The sequence below is a fragment of the Pyrgilauda ruficollis genome, unplaced genomic scaffold (assembly GCF_017590135.1).
Source record: "Pyrgilauda ruficollis isolate IOZ18807 unplaced genomic scaffold, ASM1759013v1 scaffold24, whole genome shotgun sequence".
In the NCBI taxonomy this organism is placed as follows: domain Eukaryota; kingdom Metazoa; phylum Chordata; class Aves; order Passeriformes; family Passeridae; genus Pyrgilauda; species Pyrgilauda ruficollis.
Window position 1 is genome coordinate 18,798,789 of NW_024523648.1, and position 27,285 is coordinate 18,826,073.

The 27,285-nt window shown below is 37.1% G+C and overlaps 1 protein-coding gene across 1 annotated transcript in view; it reads right to left on the reverse strand.

Annotated features, from left to right (window-relative positions):
- Nucleotides 1-14,335, reverse strand: part of CHRM3 (cholinergic receptor muscarinic 3) — a 121,981-nt gene extending 107,646 nt beyond the window's left edge. Inside the window, exon 1 of the mRNA XM_041469906.1 lies at nt 14,221-14,335. The gene's annotated coding sequence lies outside the window, so the exon portion shown is untranslated. The remainder of the gene's footprint in view (nt 1-14,220) is intronic.
- Between the last annotated feature and the right edge of the window lie 12,950 nt (nt 14,336-27,285).

The window sequence follows — 27,285 nt, forward strand, 5'->3', positions numbered from 1 at the left end:
TAGAACTGATAAACATGGATAAACATGTTAAATAAAACTGATAAACTGATAAACACGGAAAATATCCCTTATTTAATACTTTGTTTTTTACAAATGTTGTGTATCTTCATCTCATCAAAGGTTAAAATCTAGTGGAAGATGGGCTCCTAAATGGCTGAGTGGCAACATCATTTATAGTATATCAGAGATTTTTCCTAGACACATAAGAATTCTTGACTAGGGTGGAGGTTTCTGATCCCTATCCATGCGTGAAAATCAAGCAATTTCCTCCTTCATTCAAAGATTGTCCCTCCTGAATGCTTATGAGCAGCCAATGACCTCAGTGAGAAATATCTATTTGCTTACCATTTTCCTGAAACCCTTCCAAAGCTTCCACTGTGACAAATTTACTTGTCCCTGTTCAGACTGACTAGGAGGTGACAAAGAGCTTGGCAGAAGCTTTGTTTTTGAAGGAAAGCAATTTACTGGGGAAACGTCATGCAAAATAAAAATGAGATTTCACTGTTACACGACATGTAATTGTGACAAGAATACTGATTTATATTTTCATCTGCACAACAAAAATGTCACAAACACTAATGGCAGTATCACTTAATGGGCAGGTCCCTAAATGTGATTACATTTTGGCAATGCATCTTTCAGGCTGATCCATCTGGGAGTAATATTTCAAGTTGTCCTCTAGAGATTTGGGCTTTTTACAAACATGTGACTTTACTTTGTTGGCAAAATAGAAATTTCTATGGAGATACTGATTGCATGGATATTAGAGTAAATTTTCCTAGAAATTAGCCAGAACATGAGGAATTAATTCCCACAGAAACAAAAGACAAGCACATTCTCGCCTCAACACTTTTTATTGTACTTATCAGTGTGACTGCTTCAGGTAACACCTTCCAAAATGGAACACAACACCACGTGTGTTTGTTTGCATATGTGATAACTAATCAATCTACATTCAAAAGATATTACAATACTGCTCTGGGGAGGACAGCATTAAAAGAGATGGAGAGCAGCATCTAGGAAACAATCACTGTGTCCTGTGTAAAGCAATAAGTGGTTTGTCTTTCCAAACTCTATTACTTATTAGATAAGAGCACGTATTTTGGTCCAAATTTTAAAAGGTTTCTAAAAAACCCTGGATTAAGAGGCTTGAGTCATGGTCTACTGTTTTACAGTTTCAGTCTTTATAACAGAAAATAGTTTATTTAAAAAAAAAAACCCACACATTTAGAATTACCAGTCCTGACTGTAGACATTGGGAAGGACCCTGAATACAGTATTGTTACTGCAGATTTTTTCTAGTGGCTTTTGAAGACCATTATGCTAGAATTCACTTTTCAACTATTAAAACAGAATCATGAAATCAGAGTGACATTAAACAGCTGTACTTCTGTGCAATTTTTGTGCTACAGCAACCTTATCTCTTGTGTTACTTGTCAGCTTGCTCTATGTCATGCTTTGAACAGAATATGCATACAGCATGTTGATTTTGTAGAATTTTTTTTCCTTGCAATGCTGATCTGTGTTAATTCTTTAACCTCTTCTAAAATCATACTGAAGCTTAGGCCATACTCACTCCAGCTCACTTGTTACAGCCCTCTGTGGAGGGCTGAGCATAGCAACAGATACAGACATCTGCACCTCTGAAAAAGTAAGAGAGTGCTGTGCTTGCTGTCAAACAATGATGTTCTCAAGTCCTTGCTACCAAGATCCCATCGGAGCTGGCAGCCTCCAACAGTCTATCCATGCTTCCTATTCAGCACTATCAGAAGTTGCAGATTAAAGTCTCCTGTGCTGTTTGGAGATTAGCAGTATCATAGAAATGTTGTGCTTCCTTGATCTAGTACATTTGTGAGAGACACATATAAGCCCATTCAGTCACTGCCAGCCAAGATGCACGTGCTTTTCCAAGAGATGTGTTCGCACGTGTACAAAGATTGAAAAACACATACAGTGGACTATCCCCACCACCCCACTTTTCATACATCTTCATAGAGGTGGGAAATGAAATAATGCACAGTTTTTCCCAATGCAATACTGTTGCTGCTGGTCTCAGCTCCCTGTAAATGGGGCAGAAAAATCCTGGGTTCATGTCCCTCCCACAAGCACAAAGCTCAGAATTCATGTGCTTCTCTTCACTGACCCAATCCTCATTCACAACTGAGTTGATATTTTGGATCAGAAAACTGTCAAAAACATAAAGTTTCACTAAAAAAAAAAAAAAAAAAAAAAGGCATGTTGAAAATTTAACTTCCCTAGATACTTTCAGGATGAAAAAAAATAGAATTTTAAAACAAAAAATACTGATGAAAAATCATTTGATATCTCTGAGTAGCTTCAATTTTAAAAATCAGCTTTTCATTATGAAAAATAAATATTAAAATGTGCTATTACATTGAACCATACATTTCAAGAAAAAAGATGTTTTCATTCATGTTAGGTTTATATGATACTATTACTAAAAATCTGAACACAAAGCACGGCCTTTTTAAATCATTCAGTTAATAACAGACCATGTACCTGCTTTTCTGTATTTCCATTATCATATGCTTATTCAAGCCCCATAAAAAATGGAACAACAGAATTCCACAATTTTTAGTTATGAGAGCAAATGTAAAAAAAACCCAAACAAGTGTATGTTTACATAAATAGGTAAAGAAAGGAACCCCTTTTGATTAATCTTCAGGGAAATTTGTGCATCTCACATAAAATAAATATATTTCCTTACATTTTGGGATCTTTATACCACAAACCGATCTAGAAAATAAATCCAAATAAATGTATTATTTGTTCTTGTAAAAATTGTCCTAAATGAAAAAGGACTGGCAAAGAAGAAACCTACCAAGAGTAGTTTGTGTTTTCTCAAACACCTGATTCTTGATCTTCTAGTTCGCTACACTGAAATAATGGAAGCTTCTCACCACCTCATGGAGATCCATTCAGTTTGCATACAAGTATTTAAAGCAATGATTTAGAGGGATTTTTAGCATAGAAAGTAGCTTTGAGATCTAATCGCTAATGTAGAAAGACCTGGACTTCCTGGAAGCTGAGGCTCAAATTCTGGCTGGCTCATCTCAAACTTTCATCTTTCAAAGGTAGATTAAATTCCGTGTAGCTTAGCATACAGGGGTCCTCCGCAGACTTTAAAAAGGTGAAGTCCTATCTGCTCTAAGTGTTGTTAAATATAACATAGTTTCTCTTTTTTTCACCCCTTAAAAATGAATCCTAGCAACTTGAAATAATTTTTCTAAATACATTTCTCTTTTACAGATGGCTCCCTACCTCCTTGTCTTGAAGGTCTGCAGCTTTATTTCTTTGATTCTTTATTTCAGTATAACATACCCTCTTCTATAGAATTGTTCTATTCTATGGGCAGCATTAGTGGAATCAAGGCCCAAAAGAATACAACCATATCTTCCCAGTTTAAGATGTGCTCTTTTAATTTCTTTAAATTGCAGAAAGCTCATCAGACACACTGAAAACATTGAAAAAAATTTAAAACTATCTTTATAAAGAGGAAGAAACCTCAGCAAATACCAAAATAACTATTGACCATCTCGTACAAATCCCTATGTGTACTGAGAAACAGTCTGAGGAAATTAATGACAGTGGCTATTACAGCTTAAGCTGAAATAGAAACAGTTTTTAGAGCTAAAACTGTTGGTACATATTACAAGAATCAGTGATTCTACATGTGTGCACTAGGGATCTAATTTAAGCATTTAATGACAACTAATGCGTTATACAACCTCATAAATTTTGGTAGATACTTGGTACAGTTTGTCCCAAAGGCTTCTTCAGCAATTACAAAGAACCGAAAAATTGCTAATAGAACCTGTGAATATGCAAAATACCTTGGCAAGAGAGAAAGTGGGATTTGTGGATTCTTAATCCTTAGGTTTTGATTTTTTCCCAATTAAATAAAAAGAGTAAAAAGAAAATTAAATTATCAGCACTTTAAATCTTTCTTAATCCTGACTGGGGTTTAGGCATATAATCAAATAATCACCAAAAGAAAGATGCCTAAAGAAAACAGATAATAATGATTGGTCGACTTTGGCTGCTCTTTGGAAAAAAGGAATCCTAGGAGTGGATGCATGGGATGAAAATAAAACTGCATTTCATCAAAGAGGCATTGGCTTACACAAATAAAACCAGAAACTTGAGAGCCTATATCCTCCCCACAAGAAGCCGTAGGGAATACTTTGGTGTGCAATGCAACATATTTTTCTGTCGAGAGACAAATAAAACAATATAGTATATCAAAGCCAATCTTGGTGCTCCCACATGAAATACCTTTTGCTTCTTTCCTCAGGGTCCTATCAGTACACCTAGATCTTATTAACCATGCAATGTCTGCTAATATTTTGGAAGTAAGAAGACACACTTTTAAAATTATTCAGAGCAACACAGCCTGAAGATCTGGCTCAATGCTTTTGAAGATGCACATTTTTACAAGTGTTGCTGTCAAATTCTGTGTTAAAAAGTTGCTTCTCAAGCTTTGTTTAACAAGTTGTTCAAGCTGGTAAAAGCCAGCCAATAAGCAGCCCAGTACATGTTTGTCAGCCCTCTCAAGCCTCCAGCTGCTCAAATCCCTTTGTACAATCCTGCTCAGTCTGCAAGAATCTTAGATTAAGTGGTTCCCAAAGTGCACCTCAAAATCAGACAGCAGGCTGAGAAGCTCTCTCTTGAGAGAAGCTCAAGCTGTGTTGCCTGCAGCTCTGCCACCCAGAGATTGCAAAGGGAACTGTCTACAATCACAGACAAGACTTTGAAACCCTGGACATCAGAAGAATGATGTAAAAGTCACAGAGCAGTGGAAAAATCACAGAACCACAGAAGTGTTAGGGTTGGAAGGGATCTCTGGAGATCATCTAGTTCCATGCCACTACCATGGCAGGGTCATCCAGAGGAGGTTACACAGGAATGCATCCAGGCTGGTTTTGAATGTCTCCAGAAGGGACACTCCACAACCTGCCTGGGAGGTTCTGTGCTCTGCCACCCTCAGTGTAAAGCAGCTCAAACTGTGAGGCAAATGCTAAAAAAGTGAGCACAGAGAAAAACTGAAACAAATCTTGAAAATACTTTGGCAGACTGCCATTAACAAATAAAAGCAGAGGGTATTTGAGTTACCAAGTCTGAGTTCTTGTCACCTTGCCACAGAATGCCCTGCTCTCCATTGAAAAAGTTCTCTATTGATTTTTCCCAAGTGCTGCAAAACCTTGTCTTGGACATATTCTGGGCCACTGTGTGACAACACAAATTTGTTGTGCTGTTCTTGAAAATACATTTCACTTCACTTTAGACAAATCAAATAAGATCAGCATCAAAGCAAAAAAAACAATTCTTTTAACTAATTAAATTAATAATCTGATTAATTTTGAGAAAGGTTTCCGGTTCAAGAATCATCACACATCAACCATTTTACACCTAGAACACAACCATGCCCAAGTTCTGCTCCTTAGTGTCAGTCTGTCAACACAAGCAACCTGTTAATATAAATTAATACAAGGTATGGAATATCCACAACTAAAAAAATGTAGAGGCATGCTATTAATTTCTTCTTTTCTATCAATCACTAGGGTAAGTATTGCAAAGTTCTCCAACAAAGTAGTCACAGTGAATGAGAGTCTAAGTCTTTGTTCACACACCATGTATCAGTGCATGTCTAAGTGTACCTGCTTAATTTGTTCTCAAACAATGAGCTTCAGTCACAGCCACCTATTCAAAATCCTCACTAAAAAGATATTTTAAAACATTTTGAACATGTAGAATGTTTTTTGGCTTATTTGTTGTTTTGTTTTTTGTTTTTTTTTCTTATGCAAAGTTAGCTTTAAATCAGTATAGGGACAGACACTGAGAGTCACTATACCTTAGGGTATGATAATTTTTGCAAGAGGGTCCCAATGACATTCAGGCATTTTTTCAGAAGATGTACACTGGCATGAAAGCATAAGCTTTGTAATTCCCCCAGCACCAGACAAATCAGCAATGACCATCTTGCTAGAGTCAACTGTGAACCTCGCTAGCTCTCATGCAAAAATGACGTGCCCAGGAATGGGGTATAGATCTCCGTTTTATAATGGTGTCTACAATTGAAAAAAGCTTGAAAAATCCAAGAGAAACAGTACAAATGCAGCATCTTTGTCTGGACCATTTCCTTTCTTCCTGCTTTCTGTGTTTCAAAGCAACATTGGTTATTGACTGCAGCTGGACTGACACCTCCAATGTGATATCTTCTAATATTAATATTTTCATAGCAGGCGCTAACACGTGACACACAATGCACAAAACACATGGGATAAAAAAGAAAACAACAGAGAGATAGCTAGCCTCTGTATAAGTGTAGTATGTTCTACATTGCATCTTTACACACTTAGGTTACTTAATGCACCCTGAAGTATTTCTGACTTTAATGCTGCAGTATTTCATCTTCAATTGCTCACCACAGTGTTCAAAATGATAAAAAAAAGAGTATGATTTGAAGGGTAATTTCAAGACAGTGCTATAAAATCTTGAGAGGCAATATGAAAAGCACAAATATGAGATGAGAGCAGTCATTCAGAAAAATGTAACTAGAAAAACAGACCAGCAAGGTGTTGTTGTACATACAGAAGACTGAAAATATTTTGTTATGAAACTTTTCAAAATTTTGGAATTAACACATTTTCCTTTCCACAGTAATCTTCCATTTGAAGGCTGATTTTAATTTAGAGTGAAACAACAGATTCAGGGGACTTACAACTTTGTTTGCCTATGACTTGTATTCTGAATAAATTTTCTAACAGACCATCTACTGCCTTGCTGTCATTCAGAGCATGGATTGGTGGTTGGGTGGCAGTGTGTATGAAGGCAGAGCGCACAGTTAAGTGCTCAACTAGTCAAATTTGCAAGTTCAAAAAAAATCCTCACTTCAAAGCTCCTCATTAAAGGAATTCCACAGCTCCTCACTGCTTTGGCTATGCACCTCTATGACAACAATATAAATATTTCAGTGAAATTCTAAGATTATATCACTGTGATAATGACTGCAAGTTCCTCCCTAAGTCCTTGCACACAAAGGTTTGCAAGGAGAACTCGACTGTCACCTTGTGTCCCATGGGTCTGGAGAGGGGCAGGCAATGCAAGGGGAACACAGCTGCAATGAGAGCTGGGAGAAGGGACAAAGGGACTGCTGCCCTCCCATGCCATGTCTCCAATGTTTGCTATCAACCTGAATTTCTCCAAGGACTTTTGTTCCTTTGTTATAATCAAGCAATCAGCCCTGAGAGTATGGCCTGAACCATCTTAGTCTGTTGAGTTTTTTTGAGATTCAAGCATACATATACCTACAGAAATATGTACCTTATTGCACAGAAGTTTCCAATTTTTAATAATTTTTAATTAGTTTCCAATTTTTAAGGATCTACCTTTTTATTCAGCCTACCACAAACCATGCCAAGCAGAGAGCTAAACTAAATATGTGGTGATATATTCATCTTAAATGCATCTTAAACTTATTAAAATAATAAAAATATACCTTGGTTAAAAATTATTGAAATTATTATATATTTACTGTAAAGTTGGTCAAAAGGGATAAGAGAAAAGAAAAGAAAAAAAATATAGTGAGGTTTAATGCCCTAATGAAAATTATTTTTTATATCTTTCATAGATTCAGAGAACAATATGTTGGAAGGGACCTTTAAAAGTCATCTAATCCAATAAACCCTGAAACCAGCACACACATCTTTCATTTGCTGAGAGTCTTATCTAGACTTGAATCTTGATGACTGACTTCTAGGGATGTGTCATGCACAGCTTCTCAGGGCAATGTGTTCCAGTGTTCACTACCCTAATCGTAAAAAAAAAAAAAAAAAAAGAAAAAAAGAAAAAAACCCCAAACTTCCTTATATCTAGTCTGCGCTGCTCCATTTTCAGTTTGAAACCATTAACCCTTGTCCTATCTCAAGGCCCTGATAAAAAGTCGATCCCCATCTTTCTTGTAGGTCCCTTATAAGTAATGAAAGTCTTCAATAAAGTCTCCCTGGATTTTTCTCCAGGCTGAACAAACCCAACTTTTTCAGCTTTTCTACAGGGAAAAGGAACTCCAGCCCTGATTATTTTCAGGTTCATTTCTTCCCTGTACTGAGGTCTGCACAGCTGGACACAACACTCCAGGTGGGGTTTCACCAGAGCGGAGGAGAGGAGCAAAATCCCCTCCCTTGCCCTGCTGGCCACGCTGCTTTGAATGCACCCCAGGATATGGTTGGCTCTCTGGGATGCAAGAGCACATTGCTGGGCCATATCCAGCTTTTCATCCACCAGTATGCCCAGTTTTGGAGAACGCTAAAAAATAATACAGAAAAACTCCTATTTGCCCCAGGGCAGTAACTTTGGTATTTCATTAGTGTTCATTACCTGCATTGTTTAACCACCTGGCAGCCATTTACAGTAGGAAGAAAAGCTACTTTTGAATTGCAAACAAATAGTATTGGAGGGAAAATAGTCTGTAAAGCAGAAAGGAAAAATAACTATTTCCTTAGTATATACAGCAAAACTGTAATCTTATTTAAATGTTAATGAAAAAGCTTAGAAATTTACTGGAGAATTTTTTTGTTTAGACTTTTGTGACTAAGTCTCTTTACTTTTCTCATAAAACTTAACTTCTGGTTCAAAGAAAACACGTCTAAACTTTGATATTTTGTACTACCTTTTTTCCTCGAGGTTTAGCTACTCTACTTGACACTCTCAGGTCAACAAAGTTTTTATTCAATCCAGCATTAGTTTCAATTACGACTGCTTTTTGAAAGCACTTAAAAAAATAAAATTATAAATTATGGAAAAATATGTGTATGGCCTCTTTTTATATACTTCAATAGTGTTAATATCTAGCTGTAAACATTTCTTTTCCTATGTAAAAATAGTTCTAATAATGTGAAATTAAGTGCTATGAAACAAAAGGCATATTTTAGACTTAAATAGGGATCAATTTGAAGTTAATAGCTTTTTTAAAGTTGACTCTAAAGTGGAAATAAGTGTCATATATGGGATTGGCCTGTTTTTATTATACAACCTGTTTCAGCTCCTGTACGCTTATATGTGCTTAAACTATCTCTACAGAAACCCATACTGCAAAGCTGTCAATATTAGAGAGCTTGGCAGCACAGATTTACTGCCCTCCTTGCTCTTAGGAATGACAGCCTGATTTGGTTCTGCCTGTAAAGTCTTGTCACGGGGTGAAAAAGGAAGGCAGAATAAATCACTCTTACAATTAGATAGCTCACTAAGCTTTTCCAATAGTTTCCTATAAGACATATTATCTTCATATCCTATCAGACTCCCTTGCCTGCAAGTTGTCGTTATGGAGTAGAGAGACTAATGGATTCTGTTCCTTGTGTTGCAGTCCCTGCTCAACAGTTACCCATGCAAGCACCCTGGAAAGAGCAAGCAGCACAGTCTGGATGAGTTTGGATACTCCAAAATATTCCTGCAGAAGAAAGCTTCACCCCCTCCATTGTTTTGATACAAAACTTCAGGCTGAGCTGAGAGAGTCAGTTCCAGCAGGAGTTTGATACAGCTGAACATGCATGACACAGCGATGGTAATCTTCTATCACAGCCTGATGCTCAGAGCGTTAGTCACCCGTAACAAAGCACTGAGAAATGAAGGAAGGCAGGCAAATAAAACCAGAGTGATCTACTGAACACAAGGGCTTGGAACACAAGATGGGAAAGAATTGCTCCTGTTGCAATGACAATACTTTTAATTATATATAGTCAATGAAAAATAAACTATTAGAGAGAGAATAAAATACTTGCAATTAATGGAAGTAATGTAATGTTCAAACTTAAATGAAGTATTTTTCTCTTGGGGGTTTTGCTGTACTATTTTATTTAGCTTAATGTAATTTAAATTATAAACAGAATGGTTTTGTAAGCCCCTAGAGAAACGTACTTTATTTATAATGTATTTCCTTTGAAGTGGTTGTGGAAATCATGCTCTTCCTGAAGTCTGCATTTCACATACCACCTACAGCTGCAAGCTAGTCAGCCCTCACAATTTAAATGTGACCTGTCTGGTGAAGTGCATTACAAAAAAACCTGAGATTTTTCTTAAATGCCAGAGGAAATAAAAATTTGTAATTCTGCTAACTAATAGCCTTCCTTTCAAAAAAGGTTATTGAAAGATCTTTGTTGATAAAAGTTGTTTTTTCAAGGGAATGGAACTCAGACATAGTCACTTCACTTGAGTTTTTAATGCACGTAATGAAAGAATAATTGTTTATACTATACCCTAGAGAGAGTTTCAGCTGGGAAAAATTATATTTTGTATACTTAAGTTTAAACACACAAATATTTCCATCTTTCATTTAAATAAAAAATCCTTATAAATTTAATTCTAGTACAAAGAGTAGACTTTCTTTAAGGAGGAAAATTACAAACGCTTAGTTTGTGTCACATTTATCCTCCAAGTAATTAAAGTTATTTATTTACACATAAATAAGTAGCTATGAATGAATAAATGGAACCCCATTCTATGTGCTCCCCTCACCATCAATAGCTACAGCATCGAATTGGTGAAATAACTAGACACAAAGAGGAAATTGTTTCTAGAAAATTAATTTTGGCCATTATTCATCTTTATAAAGCATAATAGTACCTTACCCTCATGGATGAGTAGCTAGCTTAACACGCCAGCACAGACACACAACAGTCTGAGCTGTGATGTTTCTCCTGAAATTACATCATTGTAAGTCACTTCAAAGGAAATAGACAATTAAACACTGCAAGTGTTTACAGCATGATTGCATGACAGCCACAGTCACAGACTGCATGTGCTTTGAAATGACCCTTCCTTTTGTCAAATCTACTCTTCTGCTCTAAACTACTACCAAAGTGGATAAATAAATAAACAAACAGAGAAATAAATTAAAATACAATTTTTCATTAGTATTGGATTAAGAGCTTGAATAATTTTTCAGGGGGTAATATATAGGAGCAAATTTTTTTTGTAATTACTCTATAAAACAGACATCAGTGCTCTGGTGTTAATTTCTGATTGAATTGGTAGATTTTATCAATATCACAAAGCAGGCAGATATTTAAATCCATTAAAATATTTACAATCAAATTTATGAACAAATATGAATTAATCTTTACTGTTGTAGTAATGAGTGATGCAGAGACCCCAGGCAGGTGCAAAAGAGTGCTCTTTATTGCCAAAAACCCGGCCTTTTGAAGCAGTTAGCAGGTTATCAGTTTACACAGTTTGAAGGCACAACAAGTCCAAGTGAGCCCACCACCATACAGCACATCTCTCACTCCTCCTATTCCAGCTGAGTCCATCTCTCTGTACTCCTATTCCAGCTGAGTCACTCTCCCATAGCCCCCTCCTACTTAGCCTAAGTAACAGGCTGGAGCCATGGATCAAGGCCTTCCCTTTATAAAGCCTTACCTATTGGCAACATTTTAAAAATTAGGTTTTTTAAAAAACCTTTCTCCATATACTACTATACAAACCTTTTAAGAATAAACATAAACACGAGAGCAACCAGTCCTGTGGCTCAGGTCAGGATGGTTTGCTGTACTGGGAGGGTGACACAATGGGACTCTCTCTTCTTCTCTTTTCTCATGGAAATGTATGTTTGTTCTCTCTTTGTGTAGCTTCTCAATCTAAAATAAAAATCACCCCAAAGAGAATTCATGTTTCCATCTTTGTTTGGAGAAGACCTGGATCAGCCTTGAACAGGCAGCAAGACTTCCTGCTGGACCTGGTTGAGTCACCTGCAGAAAGACTCCTTTGGAAATGCCCCTGGATGAGAATTGTGCAGTTTCGTGTTTGCTTCCACTTTCCCAGACCCTGCTCTTCTTAGATCAGACATTATCAATGAACTTGTATCCATGTAACTTTCATTATATTATATGAAAGTTACACCAATTGTGTTAGAAATTGCACAATTGCTCTAAATTGTTTTAGAGATCCAAGATGTACCAAAACCTTTGCAAAGATCTGCGCTCTGCTGAAAGCTACTCAAGCACAAGTACTACTTGCATTACATGACAAATGCACATCATAGTGACAATCATCCTTGCATTTGAGGCAAAATTTTAAGATTCTGGCAGCCCAGTCTAGCTAAGGTATCTGTGCTAAGCAAGATAATACTGCTCCTTTTGATGAATGCAACATGTTCAGCACAACTGATAAATTCTGTTTACTGCTCTGCACACTTGTGGGTAATAAAGATCATTACTTTATTATTTCCTTTTAGATATGATCCCTTAAGATGTAGCATGACAGTACAGTGTAAATCTAAAGCAAACCATCAGATTTATTTGCATGAGTGGCTTTGTTGCCATTAATTTATTATCAAGAAAAAACCCCAAACAACAGATATCAATCCCTGGCTTTTCTGAAAATGGATTATATGGTGCTTTAACCTTTCTTTTTTGGCTCACTGTTTACACATGGTCACATCAGAGTCTAAGTGATAAATATTACATGTCTGTACAGGAAGAGAGACGTGGACAGTAACAAAATGTACAGAAGTTAACTTTATGAGTTTAAATACTTTACTACTTTCCTTTCAGACTAAACTGAGCACAGTTCTAGTTTCTTTCAGGTATCCTGAAATTTGGCATCAATTATAAAATTTTCTGCAATGGAACAGTTGTGCCACTGACACCTAAAAAAAAGATATTCTCTCATTTTCCTCAGACTTGATACCCTCTCCAGCATAATAAATGCCTTTTGGGATTGCTTTCCTATCCATCAGTTACAACTGGGAAAGACTTTAGATAATCAAAATAGAAAATATGAATCTCCTTTTTCCATTCTGGAGATAGCAAGACATTTATGAATTATGATCACTTCAATTTAATTTTCACCACCAAACAGGAAACATATGTTTTCAGTTTTTATTAACAGAAATACTGCCATCCTAGGAAAATAAAAGAAAATAAATAAGGAATCCCAAACCACAACCTTTCGCTTTTTGCAAAATACCGAAAAACATCTAATGAAATCTGGATTGTGCTCAACAAAACATGAAATGCAGCTGTGTATGTAACAGCATGCAATATACCTTGTCATAATTTCAGGATAAAAAAAATCAGGTATAAACATTGTTACAGGATTCATTTGAGGCACCTGTTGTAAAACTGAAGCCATAAAAAATTCAGCCAGCACACTCTGAAGATGCTTCACTGAGATGACTTAAAAACCTTCTGCAGACAGAACTGAGTGAATGAAATCTCAAGATGTTCCAGAAACAATCACAATAAACTTTCAATGTCACAGTTCCAAAAGAGAATGTGAGGAGAGCTGTTTCTTATGTGCAGAGACTGTGCCAGCATGTGTAAATACAGGCCATCTAAACCACTCTACACACCCAAGTTTACAGCTAATTCCATAAAATTAGAAATGCAAACCAGGGTAGAGCTTTTACAGTGTAAGGAATGCAAAAGAAACACCGATTATAATGTAGACATAAACCCTGCAGCTTACCAATTCATGTGAATCATCTTAAGTGCCACTGCAACTGAGACATAAAACAGCATAGCATACAAGGGACAAAGCACTCAAGAGACAATAAATGCAGGCAATTTAATCAGAACAATTTAGTCCTTTGCCTAGGTCTGCTAGCTCAGAGGGAGGTGACTTGTTGAAACTAAATGCAACTAGCATATCAAAACAAAAAGGAAAAATACACTTTTCAAGAAATGGAATATAAATCATTGGATTCACAGCTCTTCTATAGCAAACTGAATTATTCATGCAGGTAAACCTGTTCAGCCTAGCTCTTACCTGGTTAGCTCTTATTCTGGTAGCTGTGTGGCTGTAGTAACAAGAAGCTCAAGGTTTACTATCTGCTCCAGAACTCATTCAATTTCTCTGCTGGGTTTTGTGCCTAAGCTGAAATTTTCACCACTGCAGCTGCTACTGGAGTTACCCCACAGGAATGATGGGTATCACCTGTTGCCAGCACCTGCAAGTACTTAAAACAGATGTAGCAAGAATACCAAACACATTGTGACATATGGCACAGTCTATTTTTGTGCTTCTGTTGACAATAAAACTCATCAAAAAGTTTCAGGGTCTTAACGATATTAGAGTCCATAAATTCCAAAAGATCCTGATTCCACAATGTGAGCACTGTTGCCAAAACCCAGATGTTTTCCAATATGCTGAATACTTTTACAGATGTAGTGTGGATATAAATAGGGTTTATTGAATTTTACCTACATGGTCCAGTGAGGATCATCAGAGCAGATAGTTGGATCAGACACTGTAATTCTGTGAACTCCTCTTTTGGAAACAAAACTGGTACTGTGTCAGCATGTAGGCTGTGAACAAAGAACAAAGCAAAAGATGGAACAATTATTAAAGTAGATTTTAAAAACATGAGGAAAGCACAGTCATATAAGCTAAAAGGCCTAATTTGGAGCAAGTCAATTTTTTTTAAATATTTTTTATTGCCAAATAATACTGGTTTGGTTTTTTTTTTTTTTTCCTTTTTTTTTTTTTTTTTTTCCCAATCTGAGAGGCCTAGTTGGAAACAGAGCAACTCAAGCACAAATTTATCACACAAAAATCTGGAGCAATGGTAATAACATGGTACTGACAGGCCTTTGTGCTGCTCACTCCTATCTCCAATGGGCTATGCATGATCACAATATTTTCAGATTATTTTTTTTTTTTCAAACCTGGTAACCAAACTGGAGTGAAGATAACAGTTTCTCCAATATAATACAGTCAGAATCATAGACTACAAGGTTGGAGCTTTCTTGGCAAAAGCACAATCTTGACAAGATAACACAGCAAACTGTCCAGCTGAATTTTAAAAGTCATCAGTGCTGGGGGATCCACCACTTTCCTGGGGATCTTATTATTTTAAGGCTGCAGCTGCATCAGCAAGCAAACTTGTGTAGCTTGTGTCTGAAAATGGACACCTCCAGCACAGAGGAATGATGAGCCCATTCAGACCAAGGAGCAGGTCAACCCAAAGGTAGCATGAAGAACTGGGGTCTCCTTTTCTTCCCCAAATTATGCAGTCTTTCAAGCTAACCACTTTAGAAAATTGGTCAGGAACGCCATTTTTCATGTAAAAAATGCAACAGAGGAAGCAAAAATACTAATAATTAAAACCTAAACAAAACATTTTCCTCTGCAGAAGTTGTAAATTTCTGAATTCAGAAGCATAGGAGAAAGATTGACAGACTGCCATGTTCCATTTCATTACATATAATTAGGGCCAAGTAGAACCACATGCCATTATTATCCCATTTAGTGCCTGCCATTGCAGCCTAAGGCTTCCAGACCCCTCTGAATACCTTAAAAATAAAAGAGTGAATCTAATCAAGATGTTTCACCGTTTTTCTTAGTGTCTAAGCCTTTACCAGAAGGCCAGGTGTCATAAAAAGGAGGTCACAGACCAAAGAGTGAAAATACTTGCGATGCTGCATTTTCAGTTACTCAGGAAAAAACCCAAAAACACCACCAAAACTCAACAGCAACAATTAGGGTGAGGTTACTAACAAAGCCGAGGCTATATTGCAGTTAATTTTCAGAAGGGAAAAAAAATACACATTTACTACCCTTGTACATTGCTGCAGGTAACACTTGTAACACACTTGTAACCCAGCACTTGTAACACAGCTCTGCCTTTAATGACGAAGATCTCCCCCTCCTCTGGTAAAACACTCTCCTGGAAGAATGCTGTTCCCTCCACTAATGTTGTACTGTCAAGAAGTGCAATGAGTTGGAGTGGAAGCCAATATGAACACCCCCTTAAACCAAATGAACACAAGAGGGGCTGTATTTGAAAGAAGGAACAGAAAGGAAACAAATCAGATTAAATACGTCCAGAACTTGTATCATCTGTCTTACAAGGAGTGCAAAGCAATTCTTAGCTGGACATGTCAGTGTGGCAACCCTTTCATAAGAGAAGGCTTTGAGAAGGACCCTTACAGTCCAGGATCTATCAGATGAGAGACTATCACTCCAAATCCACTTCCTGAAACATTTCTTTCCCTAGGCACTTCTTGGCTTCGCCATTGCAGCACTAAAATGCTCTGTTCCCACCACTGCTCCCAGGCTGAGCACGCACAGGGAGTGCAGCACAAGGAAACGTTTCTGCACCAAGGGTTACAGGGCAAAGAAGGCAAAGCTCCCAGAGAGAGCCAAAGAGCAGCCAGGGAGATCATGTGCATCATCAACCCCCTCCCACCTGAAAGGGTTTTCACTCTGTAAAGCTCTGAAAGGATCTCATGGAGCCTTTGGTGCTAGAGCTCAATCTTTTGACTTGGGAAGGACGGTTCCAGACTTCTCAAGACAGCAGTTCTGATTTTAGTACTTCATTCCAGGAATGCAGCAGTAATAATTCACTCACATAGTAAAACTCCAATTTGCACAGCATGTACCAAATTTTGTTTAATTGAGGTCCCTAGAGGTCCTTAGTGGAATGTTTACAGTGTCAACAATGTGAAACAACAATGTGAATTGCTCTTAAAAAAATTGAATGTTTAAAAATTAATTGATCCATTTTTTTAAATTCAGAAAATACAAAGGTTGAAAAAGACTTCTCATTTACACTATCAATGCAGAAAAATAATTTTAAAAACTGCTGCAAGATGAAAGTTTTAAATAACTTGCAAACTTTTAAGACTGCAAAACAACTGAAAAAAGAAGTCTTTTTTTTTGGTTTGTTGAGCCTCCTTTTAGTTGAGGAAATTAAGTTTCTGGCAATTAAAATTTGAATTTTGATAATTCCCCTCTCATCAATTCATTATGCTATTAGTTAGCAAAAAAACTAATTTATTATTAAGTTAGCTTCTCAAGCTATTTTCAGTTTTTTAAAAAAAATCTTCCCAATAATTTTCTACTATATTTTAGTTTTATGCCATTACTACCAAGATTCCATTTTTACCCTCCGAATAATGCAGGTTGTGACTCAGAGCTTTGGAATTCATTGCCTTAATTTACAATAAACTAAGTGTCCTCAAATAAGCTTTTGCTGTTTGTATATTCAGCTACAAAGCTAATACCCTCTTCTCTTTATGAACAGTGATCAAGGCCTGTTGACAATCCAGCTTGTGCAGAACATCAAGCTCCAGTTAAGCAATCCTGCCAACAAACCCCCCCAAAAGCCCCATGCCAGCTATTAGCATGAAGCTTGGACTTATTTAAGCCATCATCAGCCACCTCTAACCTCATTTACTATGTCTGTGCTAGAAAATTTAATTTGAGGGGTGCTTCTAGGCATTGACACCCAAACTCTGCCGTAAACTGTGAGCAGGGTTTTAGCTTGAGTGGGGTCTGGGAGGCAGCACTGCCAAGGAATTTGAGTTAAGCTCTGCATACATGGGCACACTATGAAGAGGAGAGGACTGAAATTCGTGGCACCACCAATACAGCTGGGATTTCAATACCAAAAAAAACCCACAAAATGTGGTGAGGAAAGGCAGGAACCTGGTGTTCCAGGTACAGAACAGAAAAACGCATTTTATGATTTGTACAATTCCTATATTCATGAGAAGCCATACTTAAAACAAGATGAGACTCTGTGTGCTGCCTTTAGCTTTTTATGTATCTTTGATAAAATTTCCCTTGAGACTAGAATGTCAGAAAGGTCTCTAAAAAAGAGAAGTGCTTTTGTTGAAAGCAAAACTAAGGATACTTAAGAAATTAAGTTTCTACCCTGTTTACATGAGAAGACAAATTTGCATGCATTGACTCTGCACTGAGAAAATTAGTTCCTGTGTTTCACCAAGTAAGTTCCTCTCTATGAAAAATAAAATTCACAGACTGGGAAAACTTTATACATAATAAGGTAAGTATTTCACTTGAGTGTGTGTCAAGAGAGATAAAAGTGGTCTCATGTGTTGCAATCTTTTGAATGAATTATATTCAATTTTTGCGTTGTTTTGAGGACAAGAAAAGGTCTCAAAAACTTGAGCTAGTTACATATTTTAATTTTCTTGCTGAAATAACATATTTAAAATCAACACTTTTACACATCACATTTTTTTCAACCTCAAAAATGCCTACAGAGGTACCTTAATAGATAAAAAACATTTTAATAGTTGAATGAATATGAATAATAATAATGAATATGATCCTAATGCCAAAAAAAAAAAAAGTCAGAAAAAAGGCAGTTTCTATTTCCAGTGGACTTTAAGGAGCAGGAAACATTTTGATTCTTGAGCTTCAGACACGAAAAAGTCTGCAAGATGGAAGAAGCATCTCTGCCTTGTGCTTCTTTCAGTGGATCTCATTAGACAGAGGTTAGGTTCATTCTGGACCAAGACAATATCAAAGATGGATGGTAGAAGATTTCAACTGCAGTATTTGTACACTTGAAAAGTGCCTCCCCAGTAATATGACAGAAAAATGTGCAACATGTAGGTCATAACAGAATTTCTTTGCAGGGACAAATACGATATCACAAATTCATCCAACTTGTTCTACTTTTATTTATTCAGGATGGCTAAACCCAATAATTTAATGCTCCCTTCATTCAGTTTAACAGATGTAAAAACTAATGATTAACAACATGACTTAGTACAATGCTCTTGATGAAGACATGTCAATTCACAGTACTGTCTTAGCCAACTCTTTCAGTTGCTGAAGAACTAGAAGCCTTTATCTTAGTTTGAAGTTCTGAGGAGTACGGTAAAATGAAATCCAAACATTTCAGATATTATTTTAGTTTGGTAATCTCATAGCTCAAAAATTGTTCAATCTAGACATATGACATTTGTTTCACTCTAGAATAGTGGCTTCAGTGTTTATTGACAAAGCTGAGTGCCTGTTACAGAAATACTCAGGACTGCTCAGCATAAAGGTGTTTGACTCAGTTGAGTTCACAAACAAAGCATCTCAGAAGTGCACTAGCATCTGAATAATCAGTAGAACAAGCAGCTAGGAAAGAGAAAAACATCAGGAAAAACCACTAGAAGAATACTTCAATCTAATTGCTCTATTACTTATGTTTTCTATGAAGCTGGCATATAACCCCAAAAGCTTTTTAAAATTTGCAAAGTGATTAGACTCTCTTTTAGACTGTTGTTCTTTCAGGTGCTTACTGATACCTGACTACTAGTGTCTCTGACAAATATTATTATTTTGCACTGAAATCTTTTAAATGTCTTGAATAATTTTATATGACACTAGGAGATAATAATGGTTAAACAGACCAAAACAGGAAGCTCACTTTTTAGTATACAGTTATCAGAATTAATAATTTAGTAACTGGTTCCACTTTAGATATCTTTACAGTTACAAGCATCTACCCCTGAGCTGTATAGGCTGCAGAGTCAACACAAGAAAACCTACAACACCAAAGAACCATTCAACAGAGTTGATGTGTTTTAATTGTTGGCCCCAGGATGAGATGAAGTAAGCTTTAGGAGGATCTCATGTTCCCCATCCATTATGCAGCACATCTAAATCTGTTTTGATGAATCCCTTCCTGAGTTTCATTTCTCATGATCACATATTGGTATCCTTAATTGTTTTTACCAATCCCTTCCATCCACTGTTTAGTCTATAAATATTCTGATCCATCCAGCCACTTAGAGTGAGATTAGGCTTCACTATGGAAAAAAAATTAGGCTCCACACATGGCAAAAAAACCATAACCTTCTTGTGGAAGACAGCCTTATCTGAAAAAGATGTCCCAAGCAAACATAAGTCTCCATTTCTTCCACACAGTTTTAATTTAAGAGTTACTCAAGTTTCAAGATACTCATGACTCCTGTATTGACAGCCTTTTCTCCACCCATCTCTGCAACTAATAAGCCCCCTCAATGTGGTTTTTACTGTAACTGATTACTCTTAACACAAAAAAAAAAGTCTCACAAAACAGTAGACTTTTCAATATTTGAGGAAATATTTGGGTGTGGCTTATGTACACTAGATACGCCTGGTGTGTTAAATCTGAGAAAGTGGGAAAGCATAAGTAAAATTTTGAATTATCAAGAGGCAGCTCAATGTGCAGTGATATGCTGCTTTATCAGTTGGAAGCAGATGGACTTTCCTGAAAAGGGATTGTAAGTCTGTTAATGGAAATGTGCAGCTTGCTCACTGGAATACTCAGGTAGGAAATGTCCCGTAATTTGGCCTTTCCTAACTAAGCCTGCCAGGCAGTACAGGAAAATCCAAGTAATGATGAATTTCTTTCTAAACTCCATTTTGTACCACAGATACACAAAACTACCCAAAAAATGCCTTAATGAAACATCTGATGAGAAATTATGTGATTAATGATGTTTACAAGGAAAAAAGAAGAGACAAGCAGTTGACAAGAGGTGCAATAATCTTGAATACTCGACTACCAAAATCCCCTCTTTCACATCCACAGTGCAGCCAACAGCCTGGCATGGGGTCACCTGCCCCCCTCCAGCCGCAGTTGGAGCTCTTGTGGAGCAGGTGCCTTCCCCTACCTGGGGGTAGGACCCTGGGACACTGTGATAGAGATGTACACACCATCTCCTAGAACTACTCCCAGGCACCCAGAGGGTCCCTGAGAAGGTAAGGAATACAGCCCTGCATGCTCCAGGGACAGCAGCAAACACGGCAGCACTGCCACAAGCTCCACTTGAAACAATAAAACAAAATCAGCTAAGAAGCCTTGGATTCACCTCCACTCTAGGCATCCCAGTCCATGCTGCAGGGCCTCATGCCAGGTGTAACCTGTTCCAAGGTAAGCACCACAGGGTATGGATGAGCCCTGCAGCTGCACCGGCAGTGCCCTGTGGGATGTGTGGCCCCTGGAGAGCCCAGGCTGGAGCAGGCTCATCCTGAAGGACAGCAGCCTGTGGATGCCACAGGCTGGAACAGGGAGCAGCAGGAGCTACCATCAACTGACCACAATCCCTGTCCCTGTCCCCTCTGTGTCACCCGAAGGAGCAAAAAACTAAGAGAAAGCTTCACTGGGGGAAACAGTCCATGGGAGAATATTGTAAGCATGTTTTGGGACTGTAACATGCTTTTTCTTGTGTCTGACAACATATTAGCCTCTTAAGATCACTTGCAGAATGATTCTCTGTGCAGCTGAAGTCCAAGATCTGTTATTAATTTCATATTGAATTAGTATACAGAACTTCAGTATTGGAAAAAGCAGCTCAATCTTTTTTTTTCTCTATCAATATCTTGATTTTTTTTGTTTATTTGTTTATAAAAAATAAAAAGCTAAACAGCTTTTGCCTGGTGGGGAGAAGGGATGAGAAAAGGGGAAAAAAAAAGAAAGGAATTATATGTGGAAAGATAAAACCACTGACATGAGGCTTTTGTGTCATGCCACATTCTTTCATTAAATTCACAACTTAAACAACAAATCAGATCCCCAAAATTACAAAATATACTACATCATCCCAATGCTTTACTAAGACTAGACAGCCCAGGGAAAATAAGCCAGTGGCTTTGCTATCATGGTTTAACTCTTCTGCTCAGATAATACAGGTTTGGCTTTGCTCAGGATTTATTTAATTCCGAGTATTAGGAAAAGCTTGGAACTGATTACTACCAAGGGCAGTAGTAATCAACATACAACAATTCAACATTGATGTATAAATGTTGATATACATTTATTAAGATGAGTTAATATGAGTAAAACACTGTAAATGTCTCCAAACTATATAAATTCAGTGGTACAGGAGGTGAGGCTCTAAGGGGATGCATCTATGAAAGCAGGGGAATGACCTATACCTTGACCAGGACAGAGAGGCACGGCAGACCATGTGGTCTGTGTGCTCTGACTTCCACGGGCAGTGTCATAAGAGCAGGCACTCCTGACTGATTCACTGTAATCACTCCTGCCGTGCATCTCTGCTTTCCTATCCTGTGATTTCACAGGTCATTATCGTAATGGAAGTGCTGTCACCTAGACAAAATGTGAAAGCACACATTTCTCTTGAGAACTGATGGCAACACCAGCCATATTTTCTAGCTGGAATTAACGTGGGTTTTGCCTATACATATTTCCTTCTATATTTCAATTTAATCGCCTTCTGTATTTGAATATAATCAAAGATAAAGTGTTGTTTCTATACATTCACAGTAGAAGTGATGTTCCCTAAAGCATAATGATTCTGTTTTCACAGGGATGCTTTGAAAAGCAAAGAAAATTATGGCCCTTTTCTGATACATTATATGACTGGAGGTGACTTAAGTTTTTTAAATATTTCAGGAAAATTCAATGCCTTAGAAACTGAGGAGAGGACTCACACCTGCTTTCTTTCTGTTGCAGGCTGAAGTATGGAAGTAGAAAACCATTTTCATCTTCAAGGAAAGCTTAACCATACCAGACTAATCCCACAGATATGAGCTAATGCTACCTACCACAATACTAAAATTTTCAGGTACCTAGCTAGATTCTGTAAAAAACTAAACTAAACTAGCTTTAAGCCAATAGCCAAATCTGAAGGTAAGATGAAAAGTAGTCTGGTTAGATTGGCAGGAACTGCTGTGTTTGGCTTTAGTATTGCCTTTTTCCAGACTATGAGAAGCAGTGTTTTTCCCACAAATAATGTTTTATGTAACATCTTTTTCACTTCTACAGGCACATAAGCTATTAGCAATAGCCTTCATTTCTTACACTCTCTTTCTGAAATATCTTGCAATTGTGGCTTTTGACTTTTTAAGTTACATATTCAGTGGCCACCAGGAACATACCAGTAAAATATTTTATGAACCCTCTGATCTAGAAATTTACTGAATAATTGCAATGTTGGGGAACAATCCTTAAAACCACAGGTACTTCCATTCCTATGGTACACAATCACATTAGCTTTATGTTTCTGCTGAAGTAATGCAATTCAAGACTTAATAACAATATTAAATTGCATAATTAATTTAGAGGCATTAAAGAACACCAAGATGTATTGAGACAATTAAGATCTTTAGCAGCATTACCTTATGATATTTTCTGCCTCTGGAAGGCAACATAATACTAGCACACCATCAGCCCCAGCAAAGGCTCTCACTGGGATAAGATTTTAAATTACTTAATAAAGACTTTAACAGACAAAAATTCTGTGATCATCTTCATGAAGTTCATAAGTCAAGTAAGGTCCTGATTTATTACAAGCTAACAATGTAATTGCAGAAATTAGGCATCTTGCTGACATTACAGAAAATGAGACAGAAAGCTCAGCTATTTTTCTAGGTGCAGCAACAGGAAAGTCAAAGAGAGAGTAAAAACCCTCAAGGCTGAGCTCAGTCTTACATTAGTATAACAAAATACCAATGCAGAATAACCAATAGAGCTCATTGTGCCTCGTGTTTTCCTTGCCAAAAATGTGTCAGTATGGGTACCTTTTGAATTAACTGCTTTCAGGAAGAATAATGCCACTCCAATGATACAAAAATGATAGCTGCATCAATTCTAAAAAACACTCAATTTTTTTCCATCAGAAATATCCCTGTGGCTTAACTTCCCAGAGATGTAAGACATGCTCTGAAGAGGATTGTTGACACCATGTAACTTAACTATTTCTTTTATTCTGATGTGAATCATTCTTTGCAGGAGCTTCTCCCCAGGATCACAGGAAAAAGCCCACTGACTAATTTAGATTAAACATCCAATACCTAGACAGGTAACTTCAGGCAAGGTGGATTCTACCCAAAACTAAACCAAAAGTCTGAATAAAAATCTATCCCTTTTCTTTTTATAAAGCAGTAACACACTCAAGGTCTGAAGATATCTCAAGCCAGAAAATAAAAAAGCCTCTTCCCCACCATCTGAAAATGGTCTAAAATCCACTGATAGCTAAACTAAATTTCTAAGTCACCAAAGTAACTAAACTCACTCATTAATTCCTGTATTTCTACCTGAATTGTTTTGCTGTTGTTTAATTAGCAGCATTCATGAACAGAAATCTAAGAATTAAGAATGTGTAATGAGGAAATGAGTCAGATGTATATAACTATGTACAGGTAATGCTAGATAGAGAGAAAATCATCCCACCAGTCTTTGTAAACAATGGAGAAATCTGTTGGCTTCAGGATGCATAGCTGAACTTTGGATTTTGACAAGAACTCTACCAAGGATGGCATGTTGTTGGACTGAGCCCCGAAGCAGGGAGGAGAGCCAGGTGTTACTCTGTATGTCTGCTCCAAATATAATGTATCCCTTAACCACCCCTATCCACAGGAAACAGACTGTCCTTGCACTGACCGGATTATTCTGAGAACTCGAGGCTACAATATCACCCTTTAGGCACCACTCATGCCACCTTTCTTTCAGCACATATCTGCAGATTTCTTCCTCTGTAAACCTTGGTAAAGCATAGGTAGCTTCAGCCGGCTTTAAGGCTGTACTTACACCCTCCTATTTTTTTTAAAACAGTGCTGCCAGCCAAGCAAATATATTTGTTACAGACAGGAACAGCAGCTCAGCAGCTCATTTTACTCTGAAAGTGATCACAATCTTTATTTTTTCTTTATTTTTTTAAGAAAAAAAAAATCTGTATATCCCTTTTCACAGTCTAAGAATAAGGTCATAATCCTCATCTACATTCAGTCAGTGAAAGAAATCCAGTGTCAACACCCATGAAGAAAAAGCAATGCAAAAAGAGAAGTAAGCATTGCTTATTGCTAATTGCTCAATATTGGTACTATTCTGGAAAACTGTTTGGAAAAGCCCTCTTGAAAACTGTTTCAGGTGTCACCTATTCCTTGAAGTAGTACAGTTTTCTTATGGGGAGCTAATATAATAGCAATATCAGTTCAAACCACAGGGCGGTTCTTGAATAGCTAGTAATGTTCGAGGACAGCCTTTAGAGCTTGCAGCAAATAAACAAATTCCATGTACAAAACTTTTTTCCCTACTATATAACTTCAAACAAGTCAACTTTTCAAGGTTCAACTATTTGTATGAAAATAGCTCTTTCTAAGCCCAGCAAATGAAAGCAACAACTGGCAAATTTTTAATAAAACTATAAATTCAAAACGCAGTATGAAATTATAAAAAGTGTGTTGGTGCCTCAAACACTGTCCTGTATGCATAAGATGTAAAAATGCCATTTATTTAAAAGCCTGCCACTCTGAAAGAGACCAAAGAAGTGTAAGGAGACCCGTGGTGGGTAATAGAAAGGGTCCAGCAGTACATGTTCCCAGGTGGGGCTTATAAATTTTCAACCAGGTGGAATCATCTTATTTCAGGCAGAGAGAGTGTAGCTGTTGGTTGTTTAGTTGCAAATAGAAAAGAAGTGAATTTCAAAGCAAAGTTGGTTGAGACAGAGATTTATGCTCATGCAGAGAACAGAATTTTATAGTGGACATGGCTGTGACAATTACTTTTACTTTAAAGAAGCCTTTTTTACAATGGTTTAGCATTCAAATGACTTGGTAAACATGATATTCTCTCCAGCAAATTGATGTGCAACCAGTCTGTGCCTATTTACTTTAGACACAACTTTTTTCCCTAGGATTTTTTACTTCACTTAAGAAGCATGTGCCTTGTTTGGGGGAAGGGGTGAAACTCTACTCAGCATGTATCTTCCACAGCTTGTTCCTGGTTGTTTTAACTGTGCAACAGTACTTAGCAAATGGTAGAGCAGACTGCTGGGCTTCACTGTAGTTTTCTTCTCACAACCCTGAGATTATTAAAAACCCCATAGCCCACATTAGATTACAGGAAAAAAGCTCACCATCAACATAGTCTGCTGCTCTGAAGCGATTGGTTGATACCCACCTCACAGCAATCCCAATTACTACACTGCTGCAACCTAAATACTCAAGCCAAAGTTCACCTCAAAAGGAAGAGGCACAGTGAAGAGAATCTCTCTTTGCCACTTCTAAATGCACTGTGCTCAAGATGAAGAATGAAGGTCACTGTTTCTTAAAAGATTATTTTGATAAAATTTACTCTTATTCACTCCTAGACACAACAGCTTTTAGTGAAAGAAAAAAATCCAAACAATTCACCCAAAACCCAACCAAATACTGCAGAAGCAGAAAGCTTAGGTGATTTGTATTATAATGTTGAAAGGAATTTTTAGGTTTTGCTACAATATTTCTGCTCCACTGAGCACCCTGCAAGCCTTAAGACCAATCCATTTGTATGGCACAGCAGTTCTGGTGGGCTCTTCACAGACAATCGAGTTTTAAGCCAGGATTAGCCCCAGAGTTAACAGAGTAAACAGCACACGTGTCCCAAAACAAAGCCTCACAGTGAAATTTCTAGGTACACGTTTCTGTATTTCTCTTTCTTTGCCTTTCTTCAACACAGCACCGCTTCCCCTTAGCTTACACGATCTACACACTCTTCAGTGCACATCTATCTCTTGGTTAAAGTAAGTAGTTTGCTGAATTCTCCTAAAAGAATTGGGAAGATGGCAAGACTGCTACATGTTTGGCAGTAGCATATTCCAGAACATTGCTCTGCAAGTCATCCAAAGACTGGATGTGGCACTCAGTGCCATGGTTTAGTTGAGGTGTCAGGGAACAGGTTGGACTTGATGATCTTGAAGGTCTCTTCCAACCTTGTGTGATTCTGTGATACCTGAAAATATGTTGAACTGTAACTCATTCGCTAAAAGGAAATGAAATTTTTCTTCTGTCAGGGAACCACTAAAGTTTCTAATGTCCAGATTAATTATATCTTGTAACTTTAATTTTCCAGACACAGGATGAGAAGATCGGCTACTTGGGAATTCTGCATCTCTAAAGATACAAGTCAAAAATCAAAAAAAACCCTTCAAGCACATATATAATATCAAGACTAAAATATAGACACAAATAAAGTAATAAATCAAAACAAAAAAGAAAATAAGGGAAAGAAATTTAATCTCTATATAATATCTCAGCTGATTCTGAGGAGTATTTTGTCTATTTGACTAGAGAAATATCCAACTGAAATCTTTTAAGGGTTTTAATGACGAAAAGCCTTTTTTTATTAAACAGAAGTTCTACTTGTTCAGAAGTGACAAAAAAAGCAAATCTCTACCTCAGGTTTACATATCTTTAAATGTTAACATTACAGGAAGAAAAGGAAAAAGGACATTTAGAAAATGGTCTCATTCTTCCTAGTGTATTCTGGGATTTCATTTTTTTACTTGCATCAATAAAAAGCAAGTTTCTTTTTACTATAAATCATTCTAACATCATTGTACTGTTACTGTTTGGAAGATTAAAGGTCTTTTTATTGCTAAAGGAATTCAACAAATCTAGCCATATGCAGTCTTTTCAATTAAGGTTATTTCTTCAAATAGAACTCAAGCAGATATAAAAATATTCCAATTTTATATGCTTATTGAAAGTGAACTTTTTTTGAGCTTTACAGTTTTTAGCTATAATCATTTATGC